This window comes from Giraffa tippelskirchi, chromosome 5, assembly GCF_054371585.1.
Source record: "Giraffa tippelskirchi isolate mGirTip1 chromosome 5, T2T-mGirTip1v1.2.pri, whole genome shotgun sequence".
Taxonomy (NCBI): Eukaryota; Metazoa; Chordata; class Mammalia; order Artiodactyla; family Giraffidae; genus Giraffa; species Giraffa tippelskirchi.
The window spans coordinates 11,959,228-11,971,333 of record NC_137279.1 but is presented as its reverse complement, the minus strand read 5'-3'; the positions used below and the strand labels follow the sequence as shown (position 1 = coordinate 11,971,333).

Here is a 12,106-nt window from a genome sequence, read left to right as displayed (position 1 = left end):
CACCATCATAGTAATCCAGTTCATTAAGATCTTTTTAATACCATTCTTCCGTGTATTCTTACCCCATCTCTTCTTGATCTCTGCAGCATCTACTAGGTCTCTACCATTTTTATCCTTTATTGTGCCCATCTTTGGGTGGAATGCTCCCTTGATGTTTCCAGTTTTCCTGATGAGATCTCTAGTCTTTCCCCTTTTTGTTGTTTTCTTCTATTATTAAGCATTGTTCATTGAAGAAGGCCTTCTTTTCTTTTCTAGCTATTTTTTGGAACTCTGGATTTAATTGGATGTACCTTTCCTTCTCTCCTTTGCTTTTCATTTCTCTTTATTAGTCTGCTATTTGTAAAGCCTCCTCAGATAACCACTTTGCCTTCTTGCTTTTATTTTTCTTTGGGATGTTTTTTTTCACCACCTCCTGTACAATATTATGGACCTCTGTCTACAGTTCTTCAGGCACACTGTTAACTAGACCTAGTCCTTCAAATCTGTTTGTTACTTCTACTGTGAATTCATAGGGGATTTGATTTAAATCATACCTGGCTGGCATATTGTTTTTCCTGATTTTCTTTAGTTTAAGCCTGAATTTTGCTATGAAAAGCTGATGATCTGAGCCACAGTCATCTCCAGGTCTTGTTTTTGCTGACTGTATATAGCTTGTCCCACTTTGGCTACAAAGAATGTAGTCAATTTGATTATGGTATTGACCACTTGGTGATGTCCGTGTGTAAAGTTGTCTCTTGTGTTGTTGAGAAACGGTATTTGCTATGACTAGTGCATTCTCTTGGCAGAATTCAGTCAACCTTTGCCCTGCTTCATTTTGTTGTCCAAGGCCAAACTTGCCTATTACTCCAGGTATCTCAGGACTTCCTACTTTTGCATTCCATTCCCTGACGATGAATAGAAAATCTCTTTTAGGTGTTAGTTCTAGGAAGTCTCCTAGGTCTTCATAGAACTGATCAATTTCAGCTTCTTCAGCATGAGCGGTAGGGGCATAGACTTGGACTCAGCATACTGTGATGCTGAATAGCTTGCCTTGGAAATGAACTGAGATCATTGTGTCATTTTTGAGGTTGCACCCAATTACTGTATTTTGGACTCTTTTGTTGATGATGAGGGCTACTCCATTTCTCCTATGGGATTCTTGTCCACAGTACTAGACATAATGGTCATCTGAGTTCAATTCACCCATTCCCGTCTATTTTAGTTCAATGATTCCTAGGATGCTGATGTTTATTCTTACCATCTCCTGTTTTACCACACCCAGTTTTCTTTGATTCATGGCCTTGCATTCCAGGTTCCTATACAATACAGTTCTTTGCATCATTGGATTTTACTTTCATTACCAGAAAACAAATATCTAATAAAAAATGTACAAGAGGTTTGAACAGACATTTCACCAAAAAAGATATTCAGATCACAAATCAGCACATGAAAAAATGCTCACCATCTTAAAGCCATAATGAGATGCCATTACACACTTCTTAGAAAGGGTAAGAAATAAAAAGAACAAAACAAACAATAAAACTGACCAATGATGCCAAGTGCTGACAAGGAGGCAGAGAAACCAGAACTCTTACATCTTATTGGTGGGAATGCAAATTGGTACAGTCAGTTTGGAAAACAGTTTGGCAGCTCCTTATAAACTTAAATGCACATTTACCATATTAGCTACAACCTCATTCCTAGGAATTCATTTACCCTAGAAAAATGAAAACTCACATTCACACAAAACCCTGTGTTTACAGTGCATCATGTTTACAGCAGCATTGTTTATAATCACCAAAAACTAGAAATAGTCTGAGTGTTCTACATTGGTGAATAAATCAACAAACTCTGGTACAATAAAATACTGCTAGGCAGTAAGACGACACAAACTACTGACAGACACAGATGAATCACAATTGCATTTTGCTAAGAGAAAGAAACCAGACTCAAAAGGTTGCAAACTGTATCATTTCACTTATATGACTTTCTGGAAAAGGCAAAACTATAGAGACTAAAACAGATAAGTGTTCCCAGGAGTTGGGGATGGGGAGGTTTTTACTACAAACTGGCAGCATGAGGGAATATTTTGGCGATGAAGGAGCTGTTCTTTATCTTGATTGTGGCAATGGTTACGAGACTCTATACATTTGTCAAAACTCACAGATATATGCACAGAAATATTAATTTTATATTATGTACATTGTTTAGTAATCTAAGATATATAAACAATATACAAATCTGTTTTTTTGTGAGCAGACTATCTTAAATGTACAGGTGAGAATCCTGTGAAGTGAAATGTTAGTCACTCAATCATGTTTGACCCTGTGGCCCCATGAACTGTAGCCAACCAGGCTCCTCTGTCCATGGGACTCTCTAGGCAAGAATACCGGAGTGGGTAGCCATTCCCTTCTCCAGGGGATTTTCCTGACCCAGGGATTGAATCTGGGTCTCCTGAATTGCAAGCTGATTCTTTACCATCTGAGCTACCAGAGAAGACCTAAAGAATCTTGTACCATTCTCAAAAAACAAAAAAAAAAACAAAAAAAAACCCCACTTCAAAGCATAAAGAAAGAGAAGCAAGAACTTTTCCAGGGTTGCACTACTCAGAACTCTTAAAATGTCAAGGTGTGAAAAGTTTACTGTCTGCTTTTATACATAACTGTTCAATTCAGCTTGACCTGTCACCTTGGGTTTCAAAAGAACAAAAACAGCATAATGGAAACAAGACACTTTGGCATCATGCTATTTAATGACCTGTATTTGCACTTCTATTAGCTCTGCTGCACCAAGTCTAATCTTAGAGGCTGTTTCCTTCACAGGAGAAAGGAGTAATAAGGATACTGCTCTCTTCCATTTTCTCGCAGATCAAGGTTTTCTCGGAGTTTCAATCTATTCAATTCAAAATGTGCCTAAGCCCTCGGTTCCAAAGTTTCCTCTTCAAAGCAACATTTTTCATAAAATGCCATCAACCAGAAGTATTATACAGAACATGTGGCAATGTTACGCTTTTAAATGAAAAGAAAATTAAGAACTGAGCTAACACAATATTGTACAAAAGGGGTTGCTGCTAAGAAAAAATCAATGCATTTCATTTCAAAATCACCTAGTGGATAACTTACGTAAGATATATGGACCTTGCTGCTGTATACTTTTCTGGTTTTCTCTTGTATCTGCAAACTGTGGTTCTTGCTGGCTAAAATCTTCAGTCACACCAAGAAAGACTTCTGATTATTAGACACAAATCAACAGATATAACCATACCCTGAGTCTCTGTATCTATGCTTATAAGATGTAGTTTATTAACCTTTGAACCTTTGTATATATGCATATATATATACATACATATGCTTATTTGCTTATATAGCATATAAATGAAAAACTATGAGATATATAAAATTGTCCAGATCCATGTCATTTTAGATAAGGAAGATGGCCAAGAGTGTTGACTGTGACCTTGACTCCTTTCTAAAACAAAGAGCAAGTCTCAACAACTTTACTCTCTGGAAGTGTCTAGGATATACTGATAGTAGAGGATACAGAGAATTCCAACAACACAGGTTTTCTGCATGCCTAACTGGGGTTGAACCTAGTTGCAATATCTCTTTTTGTGTGCCTGGTTGGTTGGGCCTCCATAGAAGGCACAAAACGAGGTAAATTTTAATTACCGCTCAAGTTTAAGGGTCCTATTAAGGTATGAGATAAGCACATGAGTCTCATACTTCTAGATAAAAATCAGAGATAGCCATAAAACCATTAGATAAATTATACTAGGTAAAAAATCTTATTTCATATTTATTCTCCTCCTTAGACAATTCTGCCTAATCTCTGACCTATTATTCATATTATGCAGTAAATAAAGTAAATGTAGCATCCTTTCTAGTTCAAAGATGAGGAAAAAAATTGAAATTATATATGTAGAAATATTTTTAAAAGAAAATGGCACTAGAGAGATGCAAGATAATATTTTCTTTAATAGCTACTAATGACACTCTCCTTAATACATAGTAACTCTCTATATGGGCTTCTCAGGTGGTACAGCTGATTAAGAATCCACCTGCCAATGCAGGAGACTCAAGAGACACAGGTTCAATCCCTGGGCCAGGAAGATTCCCAGAAGCAGCTAATGACAACCCACTCCAGTAATCTTGCCTGAAGAATCCCATGGACAGAGGAGCCTGGGGGTCTACAGTCCATGGGGTCATAGTCAGACACGACTGAACATGTCCACGCACACTCGCAACTTTTCAGATAGTAAATCTATCAGGTAAATTGTTATTTCATATCTGTGATGTGTAAACATTGCTTAAGCTAGTTTAAGCAGTAGTATAAGAATGATGGTTCTGCCATGTACTTTGCACTTATGCTGGTAACAAATGGACATAATAAATTAAATCATCAAAATACACCATCCCCTTAAAACTTGGACTTTTGTAGACACCATAGGAAGATGTCATAGGAAAAATTTTGAAGATGAACATTTTATGTCATTAAACTCTCCAAAACCATTTCTCCTGAGAATGACCTTGTTAGCTATGGTGGGTTTCCTAAAGTGGTTAAAAACAGGAAAGAGGAAATTCATTAGCCAAGGCCAACCCAGTGTTTACAGTATCTTAGTCATTGAAGACTGTAGAACAGTCAATCAAACTAATTTAGACCACCTAACACATCAAAATCAGTTCTGAATATTCATTGGAAGGACTGATGCTGAGGCTGAAACTCCAATAATTTGGTCACCTGATGCAAAGAACTGACTCTTTGGAAAAGACCCTGATGCTGGGAAAGATCGAAGGCGGGATGAGAAGGGGACGACAGAGGATGAGATGGTTGGGTAGCATTACTGGCTCGATGGACATAAGTCTGAGTAAACTCCAGGAGTTGGTGATGGACAGGAAAGTCAGGCGTGCTGCAGTCCATGGGGTCACAAAGAGTCAGACACAACTGAACGACTGAACTGAACTGAATTTAACACATCAAAAACATCACAAAAACCCTTTTTTACTTTCATATCATACATTCTGATTGCCTTATTCTTTTACTACACTTGTAATAGCTTTGTTTTACAATTTTCTTATGAGGAGCCCACTAGGTGGAGAATAGATATTTCTACTGAGTTGCATCTTCGAATAGCATTTTAGCACAAACAAGGAATTTAGATTATTTTAAACATCTAAAGCATCACAGGTGGCCCTAGTGGTAAAGATCCTGCCTGCCAATGCAAAAGATGTAAGAGAGGCTGGTTCCATCCCTGGGTGGGGAAGATTCCCTGGAGGAGCACATGGCAATCCACTCCAGTATTCTTGCCTGGAGAAGCCTATAGACCAGAGGAACCTGGCAGGCTGCAGGTCATAGGATTGCACAGAGTCGGAACTCGGCTGAAGCGACTTTGCACCACGCATGCAAATGTCTAGAATTACTAAAATGAGAAACTAGAAAGGTCTCCAAAGCTCATGTAGTTTAACCATCTTACCAGGCCAAGCAGTTGACATAAATTATCTCACTTAATCTTTACAATAATTCTAAAAGGGAATAATTATTAACCCCATTTTCTGTATGGGAAACCAGACATTTAGTTTAAGTAACTTGCTCAAGGTCACACAGTTTATAAATGAGAAATCTGGAATTTCAATGCACATTTGTCTGATTCAAAATATTTTCTTTTCCCTCCACGTTTAACCTCCTCATCTACCAGTAGTAGGAGTGGCAAGGAGTTTATTCCTCCTAATACAGCAAATCTTAAACAGTTTGGCAATAGATATTTCTGATGTTGAACAACTAACTAGGAAAGATTATACTATGCCATAAAAATTCAAATTATTATTTGTTATCAATAACTATATTCTGATCAGTACTGGCAGGGGGAGGGGGGTGGGACACATCCTAAACCTACATTTTCCTTTTGAAGATAATCCTCAAAATCAGTCTACCACACATTGGCCTTCAGATTATAATCAGATCCCTTTCTGTTCCTTAAAAATGAAGGCTTAAGACTCCTCTAATGTTGTATCATTTCTTGACTGAGGTCTCAGAATCCTGCCTAATAAATCTGGGTGAATTTAATGTGAAAACGTGCTCATGCAGACAATATCAGCCAACCTTTCAATTCTTAAAAGAACTTCTAAATGATTCCTATAGAATATGTTGTTCTAATTATAGTTACATTCTGATAGATACGCCTGGATAAATTACTTGTAAAATACATAGAAAGTAGGAGACTAAACTGAACAGTTATTGGGATAATTTAAGTTTATCTAAATATTATATACGATTATTCAAAAATCTTTTACCTTGATGATAATTGTTGCTTAGTTACAGCTTCCATCATCTCCTACTCAAAGGTTCCCATCACTTCTAATAAGACACAACAGAATCATGCATATAGCATTCTTATTTCCTACTTGTGGTAGTAGAAGGACATGTGTTTAGTTTAAGTATCTATAGCAAGTGACCTAGGAAAAAATTGAGGTACTAGAACAGTGTTAGCTGGCATTATATGAGCTAGAGATGGCATCTATAATGAGTTTCCATTACCTCTCCAGCTCTCTCCCACGCTATGGCTTTCTCCATATTTTCTGCTTCTCTTCTTTCATTCCAGAAACACTTGGCTTGACTCCAAGAATCTCTTCATCTACTCACCTTTCAGTTTATTTTCATGTCCCTTACACCTAAAAAATGATCTCCCCATTTGAGGATTTGGCCAGTGTCCTGACCTACCCATCAATCCTCAGCAGAGGGGGCTCCAAAATTGCAATTCCAAGTCTCACTGTCACAAACTAGCCCCTGGAAATTACATACTAATTGGAACTAAACTGATATTTTATATACTGAATTGCTCCAGAAGCATTATGATACCCCTTCAGATAAACAATGTTACACAAACAACTAGGAGTAGAAATCCATTCAAAATTTGATTTTTAAAGCAATTCCTTACTGAAAACAGCAAAACAATGTAACACCATTATTCTACAGTTATTTGTTAAACAATTTAATCACACATTCATGGGTAAGTTCCTAAAGTGAAATCCCGATATGAAATGACTACTGTACAATCAGGATACTTGTTCTATTACCCAACATCAGCCTATACTCAACATGCAACAACTATCAAGTATGTACTCTGTGCCAGGCACTAAATATGGACTTAGCTATATTTAATAATTACATAGGATTATGCTATTGATGAGCTTGATTCACATTTCCAAGACCATAACAATATTTATATGGAGTTAGAAGTCTTATATAGAGAACTCTAAATGATTTTCAGAATACTTTCCAATATATTATGGAAATGTAAATATTTTCAAATGCCTTAGTTCTCAAGTTTAAAGCTATCATACCTCTTCTTCCCCATTTTCAAAATCCAACACACCTCTTCCCCCACTATATATAAATTAGATTCACTAAGGAAAGAACTAATATTCTCTCTAAGCAAATTACAAACAATCTGTCAAGCTATTTATGAAAAAACACAATTGCAGGATTAAACATAACATGAAACCAAAGTAAATATCATTTAAATAACCAGAATCCAAATGTAAGGGAATTTATAGATACAAATATTGATCAATTTTACATTGCCAGAGTAATACATCACACAATAAAAGCCTGATATTACATGCCTATTGTATAAAACATGCCCATGTCAACTTGCAATTTATTTGTGTTGCAAGGTTATGGAAAAAATTCTAGTAACTAATCCTCTGTTGGAATCACCCAATGAGTTTAATTATAGACTTGACTATAATGAAGACTCCTTACATCAAGTACTTGCTTGGAAATCTAACTCCACATACTCTAGAAATTTTGAAAATATTTAGATACTTGATTATCACAAAAATACTTACAGTAGAAGTTCCTTTTTGCTCGTGGGTTCATCATTTGGGGATGTTTTCATCAGGAGTCATCATGCTTTTGATCTTTAACGCTGTTCTTCCTCCAAGGTTTCTTGTCCGTAATTTCCCAAACAGAGTCACTTGTACTAACAAGCCATCGTCCCATACTGTTTCCTTTTTGTGTGTGAATGTTACCCTGTAGATCGATTTCCTGTCCAGAAACACTCAAAAGTGAACAAACGCTGCTGTATACAAGTGAAAATGTGCTACTCAAACACTGTTTTTGCAGTTTGGTTCAGGAAGAAATTGCCTCATTGAAAGGAGGAACTATATCACAGTTGTCCCAGAGAACTTAAAAGGCAGAAGTTTCTTCCTTTTGAATGAGCATATCCAAATTGCCAGAGTCATTTACTCGCATTAGTCTGTGGCTCAAGTACTACTGCACCCAAGCATTGTGCACTGTGTTCAGCCTAAAGACACTCCCAATTGCCACAGTAATAATATCCCAACTATATTTTAAAATCAGGCTTAGTATGCTTTGAAGTACATAATGTTTTCCATTCCTGAAAGGACAAAGAGATCTACATTGTCAAAGTTTATTTTTAAGCTCATGTGCTTGCTAAGTGTGGTGGCGAGCAGGCTTTCCGTGCCTGTAGTACCATAGCTGGAACCTATTAATGCAAACAGATGAATCGTTGGCTTGGTTCCACATGGGCTTTTATTTCTTCTTTTTTAAAAAAAAAAAAAAAAAAAACCTTATCTAAATTGTACTGATTATAATTTCTTAAATCAAGAATGCTATCACTTTTCTGAGCTTCCTTGTTTGAATTTGATCGGTACAGAAGCAATGCAAGCCACGCAAATAAGAGGAAGGTTTCCAATAGCTTTTGCAGAGATAAGAAAGTTAGTAATTAGAGGCAGCTCCTGTTTCTGGAGTAAGTTTGAGGGGCATTTGGAGACAATAAAAATGACAACAAATTTTAAATAAAGAAACCAAAGATAAAGAATGAAAGGCAGAGTGAGAGGGAGGAGAGAAGAGGAGAAGCAAGGAGAGAGAGGGAGACAAAGCTGGAGAGAGAGACAGGGGTGCTTTGACCATTAACAATAATTCTTCACATATTTTCTTATTGTTGGGAAAGCAAATTGCTCTGGTTTGTATAACCCCCTACCAGTCTGCTCAACCCACCAAAATTAGTCCACATGTCATCTAATACCAGACTAAGACTTGTGGAAACACATTACTGCTGTATTAGAGCCATAACAAAATACAGCTGAGCAGTGAGCATAAGGCGGCAGGGTGACCCTGAGGTAATACAACCCGTGTTATGGAATTTCTAGCCCAAATTTTAAACATCTGGTTTTGATATGATAATAAATGTGATAATGTACATTAAATACTAGTATTCAGGTAACCTAATCTTTCCATCTGACCAAAACAATGCACGCTTTTCAAATCATGTGGGAGTGAGAGAAATTGGACAGACACATATTTATACCTGCATATACCAAAATAACCCTCGCCAGGCACAAACTTATGTGTATACATAAGCGGCAATAGCACATAAACTGACTTCATTCAGAATTGAGTGAGTTTTCACTGAATCCTTTCTATGCTCTCTTCTCTGGATATCTCTTTGCACAGTTGCATTAACTGGTAGGAGACTTGGCTGAGAGAGAAGGGAATGGAAAGAGGAGGTGAAAAATAATAATGCTAATTGGACCAGACAGAGACGTGAACCCCTGACCTTTGCTTCATTAGTACCATCTCATGCTGCAATCTGATGAAGTACCCAGTCACTGGCAACTTGAAAAATAAACTAATCAGATTATCCTTATCCTGTTTCAACTTTGTGGGAAAGAATTTCTGCATTTCAAATCCAAATATTACCATATTACTAAATGTCATGTAATTCAGAGCTGCAAATGGTTAAGATTTCTTTAAGTTAGCATCTTAGAATTAGACCAATGGATGAAAAAGTCCTAACTCATGAACATTTGCTGACCTTATATATTTGCAAATGAGAAGGCTGATGAAGTGACCTAAGGATGGAGAGGGTGAAAGCTACTGGGGTGAAAGTCATGTTGGGAATGACAAATGGTTGGTTAATGTAGAATTGAGAGATAAGGAAGTGGTTAATGATGGTTGATGGTTTGTTTCCTCCTGGTGCACAAAGTTCCATGATTCAGGTGAATGGTATTTGAAGGAGTTGGCACAAAAGAAAAACCTCAAATGCTCTTTCTTGGTTTGAGCCAAACCCAGACCTTTTCAAAGGTGTGAAAACATGCAGCCTCACTGGTTTGGTTTTCCTTTGCTGGGCCACCCTTCTGCCTGGTGCTGGCCAGCACCGCACAGAAGTCTTGCGACATGAGCCATTTCTATGGGATTTTAACTTCTGCCAAAAAAAAAAAAAGAGGGATTGGAAATTTCATGAGAATGGTTATTCTTAGGAGATTTCCATCCCAGATTCCTAACTTGTGTGGCTCAGATAAGCATCTAAAAGGCACTGCCAAACCTTCTGAGGTCCCTGATGCATTTATTTTCAATCACATTTCTGCATAGAGACCTCAAAGTAACAGTGAATGCAATGGTTTGTTTTGAAATATTTTCTGTATGCCAGCCCATGATCCCCCTACCTATGTGGAAATGGGTTTGGAACGCCATTTGCAACACAAACATTGGGTTTGAATGTCCCCAGAAGATGTTCAATTTTTAGATGAAACATGTTCACATTCTCCCAAATGAAAAAAACCTACCCCAAAGGAACCCTTCAATTAAATTATTTTACTTCTGAGAACTTCAAAATATTATAAGAATATTTTCCTGGCGTACTGTTAAATATATAGTTGCCCAAGCTCTTCCTATAGGTTCATTTCCATGAGAAGACTATACGGTAAGTACAACCAACATCTCACTAACTGGGACACTGTATCAGTTAGTCATTGCTATGTAACACATCTACTCCAAAACTCAATGGCTTAATACAACAGACATTTATTATTGCTGACTATTTCACAGGTCAGCATGACAATTCTGGTCATATCTGGGCAACAGCTACATGTCAAGTAGGTGACTCTGTGATCTTTATTATGTTTGGGAGGATAGCTCTCTGCAAGCTGATATAGAATAGACTCATATAACTCAATAGCTGGGAAAACTGAACTCTTGTGTCTTCACTTGTACTTGTTCTTCATAACCCTTCAATAAGTGAGCTCAGGAATGCTCTGGCCAGCTTAAATACATTTTCAAGGCAATCAAAGCAAGAGAGGAAGTGTAAATGTACAAATGCATTTTAACCCCTCTATTTGGGTCAACTTGCTGAGCCCAGAGTCAATGTGTGTTTTTGGAGGTGGCAGAGATTCAGTACCAAAAGATGTGGATACACAGAGGCATGGAACGTTGGGGCCATTCGTACAATCTCTCTACCACAGGCATACTGAAAATAAGAAGTCAGTCATATTCAGTCACTTGGATGAATCCACAACAATTTCGGCTTCCTAGGTGCCTCAGAGGTAAAGGCTCTGCTTGCCAATGCAGGAACCTCAGGAGATGTGGGTTCGATCCTTGCGTCTGCAAGATCTGCTAGAGGAGGAAATGGCAACCCACTCCAATATTCTTGTCGGGACAATCCCATGAACATCAGTAGGCATGATTTGCCCACAGGTCACAAACCTGAAACTCCAGATGTAGAGGTCTCATTTCTATGGAGCAATCTCTAACAGACATTCCAAATATATATATATTTAACATTAACAAATTATAAGTGATTTGCCACCCGAATATAAATAATGTAAAAATTGTTAGATCTTTCTAGAGTATCAAACACATAGTTAAGAGGTTCCTAAAGATATTTTTGGCTTTCCCAGGTGGCTCAGTGGTAAAGAATCCACCTGCATTGCAGGAGACGCAGGTTCAATCCTTGGGTCAGTAAGATCCCCTAGAGAAGGAAATGGCAACCCACTCCAGTATTCCTGTCTGGGAAATCCTATGGTCAGAGGAACGTGGCAAGCTGCATTCTGTGGGGTTGCAAGACTTAGATACGATTTAGCAACAAAACCACCAATCACCACAAAGATCTTTTTATCTCCTAAAAGCTTTTGCATTTCAAGAGTTTGCATTTTTGTGTGTTCTTTATCTAGAATTCTAATGGGTACTTCTAGAATCCCACCCTAAAGTTAATTGCCCCTTATTTTCATTTTTTTATGTTCAAATCCATTTTATTAAAATTATTTGGCAATTCTGGCAGCAGTACAAAGTTTGACCACTGGACACAAAATAGACATGAGTTTCTAATTTT

At 37.4% G+C, this 12,106-nt stretch overlaps 1 protein-coding gene; it reads right to left on the bottom strand.

The window, feature by feature from the left end:
- The window catches only part of KCNK2 (potassium two pore domain channel subfamily K member 2), a 483,277-nt gene that overhangs the window by 207,828 nt on the left and 263,343 nt on the right, over positions 1 to 12,106 (bottom strand).